Below are 18,372 nucleotides of genomic sequence, written 5' to 3'. Positions count from 1 at the left end.
GATTATGATAAATATTAATTTCACTTAGGTTTTAGGTTATGTTGACCCCAGTAACCATATACTCTCTTTTGATTTTATGTACTCTCTTTTGATTTTAGCAACTGTGTATAGCAACCGTGCATAGCAACCATGTATTCCCCCCTTCCCGGTTTTGCGGTTTTTGCCTTTATAAACCCTAACCTTTGGTTATTCGGGGCTGCTCTGCTCATGATGATCAGACAGCCCCAGCATGCTGGATAATCAATAAAACTTCCCCGTGCTGTTTGCATAAGAGATGTGTCTCTTGGTGACGTTTTTCGGGCAGTCGACTCTAACAGGGCCACGAACGTCGGTTGGGCGAGCCTGGCCCGGCCCGAGGCTGGTGCCCGGGCCTAGTGGCTGGGTCTTCGCGGCCCTGGCTTTGGGGCTCACGGTCAGGGAAGGAAAGGGGTCCCTGCTCGATGGTGTGGCTGGTGGCCCGCGGCTTGGCAGGGTGTCCAGGCAGCAGGTCAGCCGAGCCTGGGCCCCTCCTCGATGGAGGCCCTACCCCTTTCCCAACGCGCCCTATTCCACATTACTCCCGCCACCCTGCTGCTTTGTACGTCCTCGATCCGTTTGCAAGTGCGTGAAGTGGGGCCCTGGCGGTCAGTTTCGGTCTCATCTGGGAAGTCGCCGGCTGAGTTCTGGGCCCCTGGCTTCGGCCTGGCCCAGCCGTTGTGGTCATCCGGGGAGTGACCCAGCGGATGCAAGATCGATCTCGCTCCTGCCTCGGCCCCGTCACTCTGCCTTCCAAATCAATAAATCTCTAAAGGTGGGGGAATCACGCCTGCCCGGACTGGGCCCGGGTCAGCGGGGAGAGCCGGGAGCCCACCCGGGCCGGATTTCCTCAAGGGAGCCTGAGCCGGCTCTGGGGGGCCGCGGGGCGGCGGCTGGGGGTCACCGAGGACACCGGCGACCCAGACACAAAGCCGGGAAGGCAGGGACGCCGAGCGGAGGTGCGGGCTCGGAGTCAGTCAGCCCCGTGACTTACGTCGGCAAAACCACACACGACCCCCCAGGACGCGGCCAGCGTTAACCGCTGCGCGCCGAAACCTCGGGGCGTTCCCGGCGTGCCGCGCGCGCTCCGAGCGGGACTCCCGGTCCCAGCATGCCGTGCGCGGCGCCGGCGCACTGAGCCCCGCGCGCCGCGCCACCTGGCGGCGGGCCGGCGCCGGCGCGGGGGCGGAGCCGGAGGCGGGGGGTTGCGCTTGGTGACGGGAGGACGCGCGGTCGCCGCGCACTGGGCCGGCGGCGGCGGCGGCGGCGGCGGCGGCGGACACGGGCAGTGCGAGCTGTTGGCGGCGGCGGCGGCGGCAGCGGTCGGAGGACCGCGCGGCAGTTCACGCGAGGGGCGCGGTGCGCGGGCCGGAATGAAAGGCTGTGGCGGCGCAGCCCGCGCACAGCCGGCGGGTGAGAGCGCGGGCGGTGGGCGGCGCGGGCCAGGAAGATGGCGGAGAGGCCGGCGCTGCGGCCCCGGCCCGGCCTCAGTGAGGGCCCCCGGCCCGGGCGCGAGAGAACCCGGGCCCTCCGAGACCGAGGGTGCGGGGCGGGGCTGCGGCCGGGCCGCGGGAGCGGGGGCCGGGGCGCCGGGGCGCCGGGGGCCGAAGCCGTAAGGGGGCAGGGCACGGGCCGAGGGGCCGGACTGGGGTGCGGGCTCGCCGGGCCCAGAGTGCGTGTGAGCGCTCGGTGTCCCCTCCTGAGGCGGCCGGGGGCGCGGTCCGGTCGCGGGGGCAGCGGGTGGGGCCGGCGCGGGCGACCTGAAGGGCGACCCGGGGCGGGGCGGGCCGTGCGGGCGCTGGACGCGCACTGCCCACCCGCGCAGGGCTTTGTCCGGGGCCCGGGGCTCCGAGGGGCGTCTCTGGGCCCGGCTACCCGCCGCTCGGGGTCGGGGTCGCGGCCGGCGCCGGCGCCGCGTGCCCTGCGGCAGGCGCGGGCTGGGGGCTCTGGCGCCGGGGTCCCCCGGTGGGGTCCGCAGCGGCCGCGGGCGAGGCACGTGCGCCGGAGGCCCGGGACGCCTTTCCTTTCCGAGCGCGCAGCCGGCGCGGGGCGCGGCAGCTGTGGGTGTGTTCCGTGCCGCTCCCGCAGCAGCTGCTGTGCGCGCTGCGCAGCCTTCAGCGGCAGAAATGCGGGAGGCCCCTCCCTCTCGGGCGGCGTGCGGGCCCCGCCAAACCTCCAGTGACCTCTGCAGAGAACCCACAGTTGCAGGCTTCGCGTTCCTCCCCCGGCGCAGACAATGCCGACATTTGTCTTTGGAAGCGGGGGCGGGGGCTGGACGCCGCGTCCCGGGCGCCGCCGGTAAACAGCAGGTGGTTCCTGCGGCGGCTCCCGCGCGGCCCGAGCGCAAGGTGTGCGGCTGGGCGGCGGCGTGGTAGCAGGTGCCCAGCGCCTACGCCGGGCCGTAGGACGCCTGCCGCCGAGGCGTGACTCCTGGTCGCCGGCTTTGCGGTCTTGGGCGACGTCCCTGCCTTGGGAACCCTCGTGATGTCGTCCCAGAGGTGTTGCGGGACTCGCGACTTGTAGAGGGTTGCGCTTTAAAAAGTTAGGAATGGCTACAGCCGCCAAGGTCGGCCGGCCAGGGTGCTGCGGGGAGCGGGGGTGCTCACTGGTTCCATCCCGGTGCCGTACGAACCCGAACCTTGCGGCTCTGTATTCAGACCTGGGGGAGGGACAGATCTGGACCGAACTGAAGAGTGTGCTGCGTGTATGACCTGTTCTGGGGAGCGCCCCCGGGGCCTGAGGGCCCGGCGTCCTGGGTCAGGGAGCTGTGAATGGAGAGACGAAGCTTGCCCCCGTGTGCAGTGAGCTGCCCAGGCCGCGGGCTTCGCGGTGCTGCCCTGTGACATCCAGGACGCGGCCGGCAGGAAGGGAGAGCTCGGATAGGCTGTGACACCGTGACACCTGCCTAGCTAAACTGCGGGAAGCGAACAGACTTAACCTCCTCGGGTCTGGTCCCCTCTTGTTTAGGGCTTGCCGCGTGGAGATGTGGCATGTCCTTGACAGCTCAGTCACAGCTCAGCACATGTGGCCTGTTGACTCCAGTGCTACCAGAAACAAGTTTTCTTGAAATACGTTCTGTTTATTTTTTTTTAAAGATTTATTTTATTTATTTGAAAGAGTTACAGAGAGGTAGAGACAGAGGTCTTCCATCTGCCGGTTCACTCCCCAAATGGCTGCAATGCCCAGAGCTGAGCCAACCTGAAACCAAGAGCCAGGAGCTTCTTCCAGGTCTCCCACGCGGGTGCAGGGGCCCGTGCCCATAGGCATCTGCTGCTTTCCCAGGCTCATTAGCAGGGAGCTGGATCAGAAGCGGAACAGCTGGGACTCGAACCAGCACCCATGTGGGGTGCTGGCACTGCAGGCGGCGGCTTCCCCACAGCAGACGGCCTCGCTTCAGCAGCCTGTCCGCTGACTGTGGCCGTGGGCTGTGGGTCTCGTGTGTCCCTCTAGTGTCGTGGACGTTCTGTAAGGAGCCCAGGAGCATGCTCTTGCCCCTGTGGGTCTCTGAGCTCCCCGACCCTGGCTCGGCCTTGGCCTCAGGGAGGAGTTGCCTGCACAGGGAGTGATCGACACTGTGGGCAGGACTCCCCATCTACTGATTTCCTCCACATTGGTTGTTTCCAGCTACCCAGGGCCTCTCCTCCCTGGCTTGCTTGCTTTCTTTTTATTTATTTGAAAGTCTGAGTTACACACACACACACAGAGAAGGAGAGGCAGAGAGAGAATAGTCTTCTATGCACTGGTTCACTCCTCAGATGTCCGCAACAGCAGGAGCTGCGCTGATCCGGAGCCAGGGGCTTTTTCCAGGTCTCCCACACAGGTGCAGGGGCCCAAGGACTTGGGCCGTCTTCTACTGCTTTCCCAGGCCATAGCAGACAGCTGGATTGGAAGTGGAGCAGCTGGGACTTGAACCAGTACCCGTATGGGAGGCTGCAGGCAGCAGCTCTACCTGCTACACCACAGTGCCAGCCTCCTGGCTTTCTTGAGTGCAGTTGTTTTTTTGTTTTTTTGTTTGTTTGTTTGTTTGTTTGTTTTTCCGTTCTCAAAGGGTTCTCTTCTATTTCTGCTTCCTTAAAGGCTTCAGTGTTTATGAGCTGATAACGTGGCCACACGGTTCAGAAGAACAGAGGGTGCGGCAGGGCCCACCCCTCAGGCCTCTCCCTGGGAGCCTGGCTTCCCTGGTATCCTCTGGGAAAGCCGCGTTGTAACCAGCCAGGCAAGCTTGCGCTGTGGCAGTTTCTGAACCTTGCCTTTCCAGCCATGTTTGTGAGGCCCTTCCGCATCGGCACACTTCCTGGTGATTCTGTGCCGTGGCTTCCTTGTCTGGCCCTGAATGGGGGGATGAAGTTTGTCCAGCCGGCCCCCCGGATGGCTGCTGCGCCGGGGGCCTCAGGAGCAGTGTCGTGGGTGCCTGTGGGACCCGCCCAGGAACGGGGCTCGCTCCTGACTGCCAGTGTCTTTGACTCTGCACTTCTTTCTTCATCTGTCTCCACGCCACCCATCTGTACTCCAGACAGCACGGTAGGCAGATGCAAGGGCGTTCTCAGCTGGGAATTGGCTCACCTTTTGTGTGTTCTCCTGAGTAAGACTGTCCAGGAAACACGCCGCACAGAGGCCTGTCCACGCGTGTTCGCAGCGTGCAGTGACTGAGGAGTGACAGCACCCAGGTGTCTATCAGTAGTGAATGTGCTGTAGCCATATAACAGAATATCGTTTGGCAATAAAAATAAGTAAGTTGAGGGGCCAGCGCTGTGGCGTAGCAGGTAAAGCTGCACCTGAGTGCCGGCATCCCATATGGGTGCCTGTTGGAGTCCCGGCTGCTCCCCTTCCGAACCAGCTCCCTGCTGTGGCCTGGGAAAGCAGCAGAAGATGCCCAAGTCCTTGGGCCCCTGGCTTTGGATCAGCACAGCTCCAGCCATTGTAGCCAACTGGGGAGTGAACCAGCGGATGGAAGACCCCTCCCTCCCTCCCTCTCTGTCTCTCTCTCTCTCTCTCTGCCTTTCCTTCTGTCTGTGTAACTCTGACTTTCAAAAAAACAAAACAAAACAAAACAAAAAGTTGAGACGGGTTTAGCTAACAGTTCGATGCCCTCGTCCCACGTGGGAGTACCTGGATTTCACTCCGTGCTCCGGCTCCTGAGTCCAGCTTCCCACTAATGCAGACGCTGGGCGGCAGTGGTGATGGCTCAAATGATTCGTTCTGCCGCCCCTGTGGGCGACCGCGGCTGCATTCTGAGCTCCTGGCTCCAGCCTTGGCCCAGCCCCAGTTATTGCAGGCATTTGATTTGGGGAGCTTGTTCCCCCCTCCCCCACCCTGTCTGTCACACTGCCTCAAATAAAAACAAAACGAAAAAACGAAGTTACTGATTTATGCTGAAATATGAGTGACCTTGAAAATATTACGCTGAGTAAAAGTAGCCAGGAACACACTGCACTGATAGGTTTATATGAAGCGTCCAGAACAGGACCTGCATGGAGAGAGGCACATTTGTGGTTTCCCAGGGCTGGGGGGTGACAGCTAAGAGGAATGGGAATGAAAATGCCCTGAAATTCACTGTAATGAATATTGCACATATCTGTGAGTATGCTAAAACTATTAAATTTTATTTATTTATTTATTTATTTTTGAGAGGCAGAGTGGACAGTGAGAGAGAGACAGAGAGAAAGGTCTTCCTTTGCCGTTGGTTCACCCTCCAATGGCCGCCGCAGCCGGTGCACCGCGCTGATCCGATGGCAGGAGCCAGGTGCTTTTCCTGGTCTCCCATGGGGTGCAGGGCCCAGGCACTTGGGCCATCCTCCACTGCACTCCCGGGCCACAGCAGAGAGCTGGCCTGGAAGAGGGGCAACCGGGACAGAATCCAGCGCCCCGACCGGGACTAGAACCTGGTGTGCCGGCGCCGCGAGGTGGAGGATTAGCCTAGTGAGCCACGGCGCCGGCCAAATTTTATGTATTTTTTTAAAAATGTGTTTATTTGAGAGGCAGTGAGAGAGCTCACATCCTCTGGTTTACTCCCAGTACTCACGGCAGCCAGGGCTCAGAGGCCACAGGGGAGCCAGGAACTTACTCCAGGTCTCCCACAAGGGCGGCAGGGTCCAGGTGCTTGAGCCCTCACCACTGCCTCCCAGGGTTCACACAGCAGGAAGCTGGAGTCGGGAGTGGAGCTGGGACCTGAGCCAGGCACTGGGAAGGGGCACGGTGCTGTGCCAAACTGCCGTCTCCGGCACAGCACACCCGCGTACAGGCTGGGCTCAGACGAGGAGCGCCGTGTGCACAGGTGTGCACAGGAGAGCGGCCGCGGCACCGGGCGCGGACAGGAGCCTCCGTCCGCCCCTCTCTGTACTGTGCCGTGCTCCTCCCGCCTTTCCCGCCTTCTCCAGTGGAGGCTCAGCGGGGACAGGGCCTGGATTTCCTTGTGGCGGAGCTGTGGGCGGTGTCTCTCGTCCCCGGGCCTGCTGCCGGGGTGTCTCAGCGGCAGTCGGGCAGCCCACGGTCTCAGGTCCCTGAGGTGCTGGACTGCGTGCCGACAGGGCGCGTCGGCAGCTTGGACAAAGCTGGAGGATAATGGCGGTGGTGTTGGACTTTGATTCAGTTTGCTATGAAAATTCCTGCTGCTTCTGAAAAGTGGCCTCTGGTTCCTAGAAACTGGGTGGGGATAATGCCACAGGCCCAGAGGCCCTCGCGTGGGACCTTCACAGGAAGTGCAGGAACCACAGAATGCGTCTGGAACAGGCCGCCTGGGTCCAGGAAAGGCACAGCTCTTGCATGGAGCTCTTGGGGACAGATCCCACCTCCATTGGTTTGGCTCTGCCTGGTTCTGTGTGTGCTGGACCCAGACACCTCATCCCACTCCCAGTCCCCTGTCATCCGCCGTGGGCCAGCCACCTGCCCATCAAGCACCCTGGAGATGGAGACAGGCCAGACCTGTGGAGGTGGCTCTGGAGTGGATGTGCAGTGGTGGCAGTGTGCCTGGGGTCCTAGGCAGACTCTTAGGGGTCAGGAGGCGTGGTGCTGGCGGCTGGGCCTGGAGGGCTGCTGCCCAGGCCCCAGACGAGTGCACCCCGGGAGGAAGGGGCAGCGTGAGGCAGGACCCAGATGGTGTATGTCCTGGAGCCTGGAGGGCCGTGTGCTGCCTGCAACATGAAGAACGTGGCCTGTCTCTCCAGTGGGAGGTGTTTTGCAGCTGAAGTCCCACCTGTGACTCGGGACACAGGTGAGAAGAGAGGTGGGGCCGGCGCTGTGGCCTAGCAGGTAGAGGTGTTGGTTCAAGTCCTGGCCACTCCACTTCCCATCTAGCTCCCTGCTAACGGCCTAAGAAAGCAGCAGAGGATGGCTCAAGTACTTAGGTCCCTGCCCCGTGTGAGAGACCCAGACGAAGCTCCTGGCTGCCATCTGGCCCAGCCCTGGCTTTCTGGCCCCCTGGGCAGTAAATTGGCAGGTGGAAGATTCTCCATTACTCTCCTTTTCAAGTAAGTAAGATAACTTTTGAAAAACAAAAAAAGGTGTTTTGCAGCTTCGTGGCTCCAGCTTTTTCTGTTCACTTGCTTTTCAGAAAACCCCAGAACTTACACAAAGACCCCATTCATGCCTTCTGATGTGTTTTAAGCGCTAAATCGTTTATCAACTCCAGGCTGGCTGCCTGGTGCCCACCCTGCACGGCGGGGGGGGCAGAGGCTCCATCAGAGTCCCAGGTGCAGCCGCAGACGAGTCGGGCCCTCACAGGCGCGAGTCACTCAGCAGGGGCATCATTTCACGGCTCTGAAGCTTACAGGCTGCGGTGAGCATGCCTGGCACTGGGAGCCGGTGGCAACGCCACAGTCCCTCCTGGGAGTCTGGGAGGAGGGTGCACCTTGGAACTGCCTTTCCCAACTGCTCATGATCACTGCGGGAGTGCCAGTGCTAGGGGCTGGCATGCAGGGTGAGACCCCTGCCTCTTAGACCTGAGTCTGGTGTGTGCTCTGTAGGACCGGAACCAGGCTGAGAGCAAGCAGTTCAGGGCCTTGGGGGAGACGAGCTCACAGGGCAGCCCTGGGCAGCTGGAGGGCAGAGCTTCAGGGACACAGGAGAGTGGTAGGGAGGCGGCCAGGCTGGGCCGAGGGCTGGCCTGAGACACTGTGTCTTTCTTTTTTTTCTTTTTTTTTTTTTTTGACAGGCAGAGTGGACAGTGAGAGAGAGAGAAAGGTCTTCCTTTGCCGTTGGTTCACCCTCCAATGGCCGCTGCGGCCGGCGCACCGCGCTGATCCAATGGCAGGAGCCAGGTACTTATCCTGGTCTCCCATGGGGTGCAGGGCCCAAGCACTTGGGCCATCCTCCACTGTACTCCCTGGCCACAGCAGAGAGCTGGCCTGGAAGAGGGGCAACCGGGACAGAATCCGGCGCCCCGACCGGGACTAGAACCCGGTGTGCCGGCGCCACGAGGCGGAGGATTAGCCTAGTGAGCCGCGGCGCCGGCCCACTGTGTCTTTCTGAAGCATCGCCCAGGCTTCTGTGTCGTGACCTGGCCTAAGAGATGAGAAATGCAAACACAGTACCCTCGGAGCAGGGGTCGTCCTGGGGCTCGGTGGGCTGGCTGTAGAGAGATTGGTGGGGCGGGGCGGGGGTGTCGTGAGCCGCTGGCACAGGCACCCAGTCTCAGGTGCTGAGGCTGCTTCCCAGGACTCCACGCCCTGTTTTCTCTTTGTCCAACATCTGGCAAGGCTGAGATGGTCTCTGTTGTGCTCTGCACCTTGCCCTGCTGCCCGAGGACATCAAGAGACAGGCGCCAGCGAGTCACCAAGGAAGACAAGGATGGGGCCGGCACTGTGGTACAGTGGGCTAAAGCCCCAGCCTGCAGTACCGGCATCCCATTTCAGTCCTGGCTGCTCCACTTCCAGTCCAGCCCTCTGCTGTGGCCTGGGAAAGCAGTGGAAGGTGGCCCAAGTCCTTGGGTCTCTGCACCCGTGTGGGAGACCCGGAAGAATCTCCTGGCTTCAGATCCAGCTGTTGCAGCCATTTGGGGAGTGACCGAGCAGATGGAAGACCTCTCTCTCTGTCTGCCTTTCTCTGTAACTCTGTCACATAAATTAAAAAATATATATATATATATTTATCACAAGACGGGGCTGGCACCGTGGTGCAGGTGGACTGAGCCTTTGCCTGTGGCACCTGCATCCCATGTGGGTACTGGTTCAGGTCTTGGCTGCTTCACGTCTGATTCAACTCTGCTAATGCACCTGGGAAAGCAGCAGAAGGCCCAAGTCCTTGGGAAAGAAGCTCCTGGCTCCTGGCTCCAAAGCCGCTCAGCTCCAGCCATTGCAACTGTTTAGGGAGTGAGCCAGCAGATGGAAGACCTCTGTCGTAACTCTACCTCTCAAATAAGTAAATTTTAAAAAATACTTAAGAAAGAAAGAAAGGTAAAGGCCCCGTGCACAGCTTTGGAGGCCAACAGAAGATGTGTGGGCAGAGTGTGGGACAAGCTGTGTAACCTGGTTCTGTCTGACAAGCCGCTGTGGACACTCACAGCTCCTGACTCTGGCTGTGGTCCCTGAGCGGCTGGAGCTGCGGGGCCCAGGCCGGGGCCGCCTTCCAGAGCTCCTCAGTAAAGGATTTCTCAAACTGGCTTCAAAGCACAGAGCCCAACCAACTCACACCAGAGACAGCAAGGATGGAGATGCCATAGCCACTGGTGACCCTGCCTGACCAGGTCTAGTGAATTGTACATTTGGAAAAATAAAATTTTATTAACTAAAATAAAAAATAAAAGCCCTGATTTGTTGTTCCATTCTTCCATGCAGACACCTGGGTCGTTTCCACTTTTTAAGCAACAATAGTTGCTTAAGTGTGTGCAAGCCTTTTTTTTTTTTTTTAAGATTTATTTTTGGCTGGCGCCATGGCTCAATAGGCTAATCCTCTGCCTTGTGGTGCCGGCACACCGGGTTCTAGTCCCAGTCAGGGCACCGGATTCTGTCCCGGTTGCCCCTCTTCCAGGCCAGCTCTCTGTTATGGCCAGGGAGTGCAGTGGAGGACGGCCCAAGTCTTTGGGCCCTGCACCCCATGGGAGACCAGGAGAAGTACCTGGCTCCTGGATTCGGATCAGCGCAATGTGCCGGTCGCAGCGCGGCGGCCATTGGAGGGTGAACCAACGGCAAAAAGGAAGACCTTTCTCTCTGTCTCTCTCTCACTATCCACTCTGCCTGTCAAAAAAAAAAAAAAAAATTATTTTTTGGGGACTGGTGCTGTGGCATAGCAGGTGCAGCCACCGCCTGCAGTCAGCATCCCATCCCTGTTCAAGTCCCGACTGCTCCACTTCCAGTCTGGCTCCCTGCTCATGTGCCTGGGAAGGCAGCTGAAGATAGTCCAAGTACTTGGGGCTCCGAACCCTCATGGGGGACCCAGAAGTAGCTCCTGGGTCCTGGCCTCAGATCAGCCCAGTCCTGGCCATTGCAGCCATTTGGGGAGTGAACCAGCCCATGGAAGAGCTCTCGTTCCGCCTCTGCCTCTCTGTAACTCTGCCTTTAAAATAATTAAATAAATCTTTAAAAAGGAAAAAAAAAAGACACTGCTTGGATGCCTGCATCCCATAAACAACAACAAAATTTCTGTATTTCTTGTTGGTTTGAAAGGAAGAGAGAGACGTCTTCTGTCTGCTTCCGTTCACTCCCCAAATAGCCACAGCCGTGTCAGGCTGAAGCCAGGAGCCAGGAACTGCATCTGGGTCTCCCCTCGGGGTCAGGGTCCCAAGTACCTGGCCCTTCACCTGCTGCTGGCCAGCGGCTGGAACGAGAGTGGAGCCAGGACTCAGCCCAGGCTCTGGCTGGGGCGCGAGTGGAGCTGCCGGCCCGCGGCCCGCCTCCCGCTGTCTGGCTGGGGCGCGAGTGGAGCTGCCGGCCCGCGGCCCGCCTCCCGCTGTCCTCTCAGCCGTGACTGGAGCTGGTTCTGCCTCAAGTGCATCCTCCTCTTGTCGCAAAACTGGCCTTTGGTTTTGCTCATCTCTCCCACTGGGCGCGGGTGTGGGGTTCATGTCTGTGTCTGTTTTGTTGAGTCTTCCCCCACTTTTATTATCTTCCTTTTTACTTAGTTGAGTTTGCAGTGTTCACATGTTCTTTTTTCTTTCTTTCTTTCTTTCTTTCTTTTTTTAAGATTTTATGTATTTGAGAGGTAGAGTTACAGACAGTGAGCGGGAGAGACAGAGAGAAAGGTCTTCCTTCCACTGGTTCACTCCCTAAATGGCGTCAACGGCCAGAGCTGCGCCCATCCAGAGCCAGGAGCTTCTTTCTGGTCTCCCACGCGGGTGCAGGGGCCCAGGCACTTGAGCCATCTTCCACCGCTTTCCCAGGCCACGGCAGACTCCGGGAATGATGCACACACCCCTTCTGGGAGTGCCTGTGTTTGAGCCCTGGATCTTCTCCCGATTCCACATCCCAGCTGATGCACACCCTGGGAGGCAGTGATGCCTCAGGTGGTCGGGTCCCTGCCACCCACCTGGGGGACCCAGATGGAGCTGCTGGCTCCTGGCTTTGGCCTGGCCCAGGCCCAGCTGTTGGAAGCATTTGGGGAGTAAACCAACAGATAGGAGAGGTCTCTCTCAAATAAATAAATAATTTCAAAATATGAAGTTTTACCTTTACATAGTGCTTGTGCTGCAAGCTACAAATGTTGTCCCATGATAAATACAGCTGCCACCTAGTAATCATTTAGTTTCCCGGCGGCTGGTCCCCGAGCTGCATTTGTGTGGCTTCTTTCTTCTAAAAGATCTATTTATTTATTTGAGAGCTGCAGTTAGAGAGAGGTCTCCATCCGCTGGCTCACTCCCCAGTGGGCCGCAACGGCACAGCTCCATCCAAAGCAAGGTGCTTCCTCCAGGTCCCCCACGCGGGTGCAGGGGCCAAGCACTTGGCCATCTTCCCCTGCTCTCCCAGGCCACAGCAGGGAGCTGGATCAGAAGTGGTGCAGCCGAGTCTCGAACCGGTGCCCATGTGGGATGCTGGCACCACAGGCAACAGCTTTACCCGCTACACCACATCCCTGGCCCCATGTGTGGTTGCTTTCATACGAGGTGTACCTGGTTGGGTGCCTGTGGTGTGGTGGTGGTCCTTGCGCTTCCATGACGCCCTTCACGGCTGGACACAGGTGTTTCCCTGTTGCTGGGGTCTTGTCTGCATCTGAGGGCTTGAGCTTGTAGGCTGCAGACCTGTGGGATCCCTGCCTCTCTGTTCCCAGAGACAGGAAGCTTCCAGAGCGTGCCGGCCCTTGCGGCTCATGCTCGTCCCTGTAGCAACTGGTGATCTTGTGTCTTTATTTACGGGGGCGCTTTGGAAAGTTTGTGGAAAATGAAATTAAAAGATGAATTTGTTCTGACATGAACATGTTTGAACCCATGCATGGTTTTTTCATAATGCACAGTTGTCATGAAAGTTTGAAGACCCTTTGTATGCACGGACTTCACAATTTTGCAGCAAAATAAGCTCATCTTTTAGTTCCATTTTTCACTTCCTTTCTGAAGTCCCTTTGTGGTGTCGATCTTTGTATATTGTCGCCTTAGGCATGTGGTCCGTTTTGAGCTACTTTTTGCAAATGGTGCTGGGGAGAGTCTGACTCCCTTCCTCTGCAGGTGTCCATGGGACAGCAGAGACCTCCGGCCTCGTGGAAAACGCCTGACCCAGCAGCTGGAGGGCTTCTCTCTCGCCTCTCGCCCGTGGCCGCCTTTTGTGGCTTCACAGCGAGTCAGGCCACGTGCTCTCCCACTCTGTTGAGAGTGCTACGGCTACTCTGGGTCTCAAACTTCCAAATTAATTTCTGGATCACCCAGTTTCCGTTAAAAAAAAAAAGCTCATTTAATAGGGATCTGCTGAATCTTTAAATTAATATGGAGTATTTTGCTTTCTCAGTAAAGCTTTTTATTTCATGAGCAGGTGATGTCTTACCATTTATTTAGGTTGTTTTTAATTTACTTCGTCAATTTTTGTAGTATTTATAGATTTATTTATTTATTTGAAAAGCAGAGGGGTGATAGGAAAAGAGAGATCTTTCATCTGCCGGTTCACTCCCCAAATGACCTCAGTGGCCGGGGCTGGTCCAGGCTGCAGCCAGGAGCCCAGAGCTCTGTCTGGGTCTCCTTCCCGGTGGCAGGGGTCCAGGCCCTTGGGCCATCGTCACTGCCTTCCCAGGAGGGTTAGTAGGGAGCTGGATTGGAAGCAGAGCTCCAAGGCTTGAACTGGCGCTGTCATGGAGGGTGCCTGCATCATGGGTGGTGGCTTAGCTTCCTGTGCCACAGCACTGGTCCCTGCCTTATAGGCTCTCGAGGTGAAGTCTGGCCCGTCTTTTGTTAAACTTATTCCTAAAATTTTTTTGATGTTATAAATGGAATTGTTTTTTAATTTTATTTTCAGATTTTTTATTGCTAGTGAGTATTTTACATTTTTTTTTTCATTTTCTCTTAGATATTTGAACAGATGTTCCAAATTTGAAGGCAGTGAGGGAGCACAGCGCAGAGCCCTCCGCCCTCCCCCAGCGTGTCCAGGCAGCCAGCAGACCTGGACGCGCACTCTGGCCGGGGCTCGACTGTGTGTGTGTCCTTTCCCCATTTGGTTGATGGTTCTAAAGAGCAATATAGATTATTATTTTTTTATTTTTATTTTTTGACAGGCAGAGTGGACAGTGAGAGAGAGAGAGAAAGGTCTTCCTTTGCCATTGGTTCACCATGCTGATCCGAAGCCAGGAACCAGGTGCTTCTCCTGGTTTCCCATGGGGTGCAGGACCCAAGCACTTGGGCCATCCTCCACTGCACTCCCTGGCCACAGCAGAGAGCTGGCCTGGAAGAGGGGCAACCGGGACAGAATCCGGCGCCCCGACCGGGACTAGAACCCTGTGTGCCGGCGCCGCAGGTGGAGGATTAGCCTATTGAGCCGCGGCACCAGCCTGCAGTACAGATTATACATTTGAAAAATTTTCATGCGTGCATTACAAAGTCCTTTCTGGAGAAAATAAGATGTAGACAAGCGTCCGTCCCATCAGCGGGTTTCCGGAGAGCGAAGCGTTCTCTGGTGTTTGCTGCGTGTCAGGAGCAAGAGCCGGGAGACGAACGTGGCCTGCTCCTGCTGGAGCCCATGTTCTGGACGCTCTGGGCGACTCACTGGATGAGGAAACCGAGGCAGCAGAGAGCACACGGCAGTGGACGGCCAGCGGTCAAGCCCGGGAGTCTCAGCACATTTGCCTGTGAGCAGTCCCACTGTTGACTGAGAAGCTGCTCTGCGTGCTGGGGGAGACAGGCCGAGGCCCTGCCCGGGGCCAGCCTGGTGGAGGCGGCCTCTCTGACAGCCCAGGCATGTGAGCAGAGCTGGAACGGTGGAACCATCTGTCAGGGAAAGGAGCCGTGGTGCTGGGCGCTGTCCAGAGCTGCAGACAGCAGGAGGGCAGTGTGGGCTGGGGGACAGCAGGAGGAGGGCAGTGTGGGCTGGGGACAGCAGGAGGAGGGCAGTGTGGGCTGGGGGACAGCAGGAGGAGGGCAGTGTGGGCTGGGGACAGGGACAGCAGGAGGAGGGCAGTGTGGGCTGGGAGACAGCAGGAGGAGGGCAGTGTGGGCTGGGGGACAACAGGAGGAGGGCAGTGTGGGCTGGGGGACAGGGACAGCAGGAGGGCAGTGTGGGCTGGGGACAGCAGGAGGAGGGCAGTGTGGGCTGGGGGGGACAGCAGGAGGAGGGCAGTGTGGGCTGGGGGGGACAGCAGGAGGAGGGCAGTGTGGGCTGGGGGATAGCAGGAGGGCAGTGTGGGCTGGGGGACAGCAGGAGGAGGGCAGTGTGGGCTGTGGGGGACAACAGGAGGAGGGCAGTGTGGGCTGGGGGGGACAGCAGGAGGAGGGCAGTGTGGGCTGGGGGACAGCAGGAGGGCAGTGTGGGCTGGGGGACAGCAGGAGGAGGGCAGTGTGGGCTGGGGGGACAGCAGGAGGAGGGCAGTGTGGGCTGGGGGGGATAGCAGGAGGAGGGCAGTGTGGGCTGGGGGACAGCAGGAGGGCAGTGTGGGCTGGGGGGGATAGCAGGAGGGCAGTGTGGGCTGGGGGGGATAGCAGGAGGAGGGCAGTGTGGGCTGGGGGACAGCAGGAGGGCAGTGTGGGCTGGGGGACAGCAGGAGGAGGGCAGTGTGGGCTGGGGGACAGCAGGAGGAGGGCAGTGTGGGCTGGGGGACAGGAGGGCAGTGTGGGCTGGGGGACAGGGACAGCAGGAGGAGGGCAGTGTGGGCTGGGGGACAACAGGAGGAGGGCAGTGTGGGCTGGGGGACAGGGACAGCAGGAGGGCAGTGTGGGCTGGGGACAGCAGGAGGAGGGCAGTGTGGGCTGGGGGACAGGGACAGCAGGAGGAGGGCAGTGTGGGCTGGGGACAGCAGGAGGAGGGCAGTGTGGGCTGGGGGGATGGGCCACTGCCCCTGTTTCACAAGGACCCTGGTGGCTGCTGTGGCCAATAGACTGGGGCATGGGGTGACACTGGGAGTTAGGAGCTCACTGCTGCTGCCCAGACAAGGGGTCCACCAGGGTGGTCATCTTGGAGCCAACAGATTCTGGAATCTGGGAATGGTCTTAATTTTTATTTTCTTCATTTATCTTAACATTCTTTAGATTTTTTTTCTTTTAAAGATCTATTTATTTGGAAGGCAGAGTTGCAGCCATCCACTGGCTCACTCCCCAAATGGCTGTGACAGCCGGAGCTGGACCAGTCTGAAGCCAGGAGCTTCTTCTAGGTCTCCCACACAGATGCAGGGAGCCAAACACTCGGGCCGTCCTCCACTGCTTTCCCAGGACATTAGCAGGCAGCTGGACCAGCAGTGGAGCAGCCAGGACTGGAACCAACACCCACATGGGCTGCTGGTGGGGCAGGTGTGGCTTATCCGGCTGTGCCGCAGCACTGACCCTGGGCATATTCTGAAGCTAACTGGTTGAGAGTTCCTGGTAGAGTTCAGGTGGAGTAACGTGGCTGAAGCGTGGAGTGCAGGTCGGATGTGCTGCACGTGAGCCTGAGATCCCAGAGGCGCCGGAGCCCCAGAGAACGGGCTCCGGTGCAGATGAGGCTGGAGCCAGGCGTGAGGCCTCCTGCGGCAGAGAGGGCCGCGCGAGGACAACTGAGGGAGGGCCTTCTGCGGTCATGACGTGGGGGGGGAGCTGGGTGGCCCACTGTGTGGTCAGCATCCGGGTCGTGATGTCGAGCAGACAGAAGGGTTTGGGGTGAGGGAATGACAGCGTGGTGCAGCGTGCTCAGGGAACATGGGCTGGAGGCAGTGCAGGCTACTGGTGTGGGCCCTGTCACCTGGGGCCCTCTGGGGTGGGGCTGGGCGGCAGGAACAGCCGCACGTCCTGGATCCTTGCCGGGCACTGAGCTGGGCTGCTGCTCGGGGCCTGTTCATCCACGGGCAAACTGGGTATGCTCTCCTTGATGCTTCTTTATTGTAAAACAGGGATAATGGCGGACACTTGGCCAACAACGTGGCATGCTGAGTGCCCCTGCTGGCCGCGGTCCTCCTGTCACCTGCCGCGTGGGGACGGAGTGCGAGTTGGTGGTGCTGAGTTGGTGACATCTGATGACTCTGGGGCGGAATCCACTGGGTGGAGTGGAGCTCTGGGGAGGCGGCAGGTGTGGGTGAAGGTGTGGGTGGGGGATTGGTCCCTGCAGCATCTCGAGTCAGGGCCAGGCCAGGTGTGGAGTCAGGGTGGGACATGCTTGAGATGGTGTGCAGTGGATCCCGCCGACAGCTCCCTCCGGGCGACTGTGGGGACCTCGCTTGCAGCAGCAAGGGGCATGGGGCCCAGAACGCGTGGCAGAAACTGTTCTGTGCCGTTGGAGCGTCTGCTGAGGTACAGTTTATGTGCGGGACCTCACTTGGCTCAGCCATCATCACCGTCAGGGTCATCTGCTCACCGGCTCCTCGGCGCTTCAGCTGCCGCTGTCTGCCTGCAGAGTTGCCTTTTCTGGCTGTTCCCTGTGAAAGGAATCGCACCGATGTGGGCTCTGACCTCCCGCCTCTCCTTGCTGGAGCCCAGACTGACACCCGTGCCCAGGCGAGCATGTGTCCCTTCCCTTGAGTGGACTCCCAGGAGTGCTGTTGGCTGGTTGTGTGGCAGATTTAACTTCTAGAGAAACTGCTGAGCTGTTTTCCAAAGTGATTTTTGTGCTTTGGTTTCTCGCTGGCCGTGAGGGCTCCTGCTGTGCACAGCCGTGCTGGGGCTGTGCTGTGGGATCTGGTAGCCCCTGGACCTCGACACGGAGCGTCTCCACTGCCGTGTCCAGCCGTGTCTCTTCTCTGGAAATGTTAATGCAGATCCTTTGCTCAGGATTTTTGGTTTGTTTTGCTATTATTTTTTTGGTAGGACATAAAATGAAAAATAGCTTTTTCAAAAGATTTTTAAAAACTTATGTGAGAGGCAGAAAAAGAGAGAGCTGCCATCCACTGTTCATTTCCCAAACGCACCCACTGGCCAAAGATCAGCCGACTTGACACTGGGAGCCGGAAACGCAATCCAGGTTTCCCATACGAGTGGCGAGAACCCAGTTACTTGAACCACCCGCACTGCCAGGGCGTGCACTGGCAGGAGGTTGAAGGCAGGAGGGTGGGCATCTGGACCTCTAGGCCAAGTCTCACCCCTGGGAATACCTTGCTAGGCGAGCTAAGCCAGGAGGGAGGGAGTTACCTGCTGTTCCAGGCCTTGATAGAACTCAGTTCCCGGCATCTGCTCGGCCTGCTGGCCTGGGCTTGGTGTGTCCAGGAAGCCCACCCTGCTTCGTACTCCTCCAGAAGTCTGCTGGTCTGGCCTTTCTCTCTTCAGATTCCTTCCTTCCTTCCGTCCGTCCGTCCGTCCGTCCTCAGGCAGAGTTAGAGAGAGAGACGGAGAGAAAGGTCTTCCTTTATCCGTTGGTTCACCCCCCAGATGGCCGCTAAGGCTGGTGCGTTGCGGCTGCCACACTGCGCCAATCCGCAGCCAGGAGCCAGGTGCTTCTCCTGGTCTCCCATGCAGGTGCAGGGCCCAAGGACCCGGGCCATCCTCCACTGCACTCCCTGGCCACAGCAGAGAGCTGGCCTGGAAGGGGAGCAACCGGGACAGAATCCGGCGCCCCGACCGGGACTAGAACCCGGTGTGCCGGCGCCACAGGCGGAGGATTAGCCTAGTGAGCTGCAGCGCCAGCCCTCTCTTCAGAGTTCGTTTGCACACTCTTTTGTTGTTCCTTATTTAAGATGTCTTCTTCCTCAGAGTCAGCTTGGCCCCCTCTTTGTGGGCCAGGCCAGTGAGGGCCTCTGTGCCAGGGTCATCAGGGCTCCTGGGGTGATTGTAGACCACACTCGGGGCCTCAGGGCGTGGAGTTTGTGCAGCAGGGGCCAGTTGCAGCACCAGTGGTGCTCCCA

At 59.0% G+C, this 18,372-nt stretch overlaps 1 protein-coding gene across 4 annotated transcripts in view; it reads left to right on the top strand.

Moving 5' to 3' along the window:
- The first annotated feature begins 1,226 nt into the window (after positions 1–1,226).
- The window catches only part of ARHGAP39 (Rho GTPase activating protein 39), a 68,866-nt gene continuing 51,720 nt past the window's right edge, over positions 1,227–18,372 (top strand). For 3 of the 4 annotated variants that reach the window (XM_051828698.3, XM_051828696.3, XM_051828697.3), the window contains exon 1: positions 1,230–1,428. The gene's annotated coding sequence lies outside the window, so the exon portion shown is untranslated. Of the gene's footprint in view, positions 1,429–18,372 lie in introns of all 4 variants that reach the window. The other variant, XM_089336573.1, reaches the window with a different exon arrangement.

The sequence above is a fragment of the Oryctolagus cuniculus genome, chromosome 6, assembly GCF_051225735.1.
Source record: "Oryctolagus cuniculus isolate XC-2025 breed Fujian yellow rabbit chromosome 6, ASM5122573v1, whole genome shotgun sequence".
Classification (NCBI taxonomy): Eukaryota; Metazoa; Chordata; class Mammalia; order Lagomorpha; family Leporidae; genus Oryctolagus; species Oryctolagus cuniculus.
The sequence above is the reverse complement of the archived record's forward strand: the minus strand, read 5'-3'. Positions and strand labels throughout refer to the sequence as shown.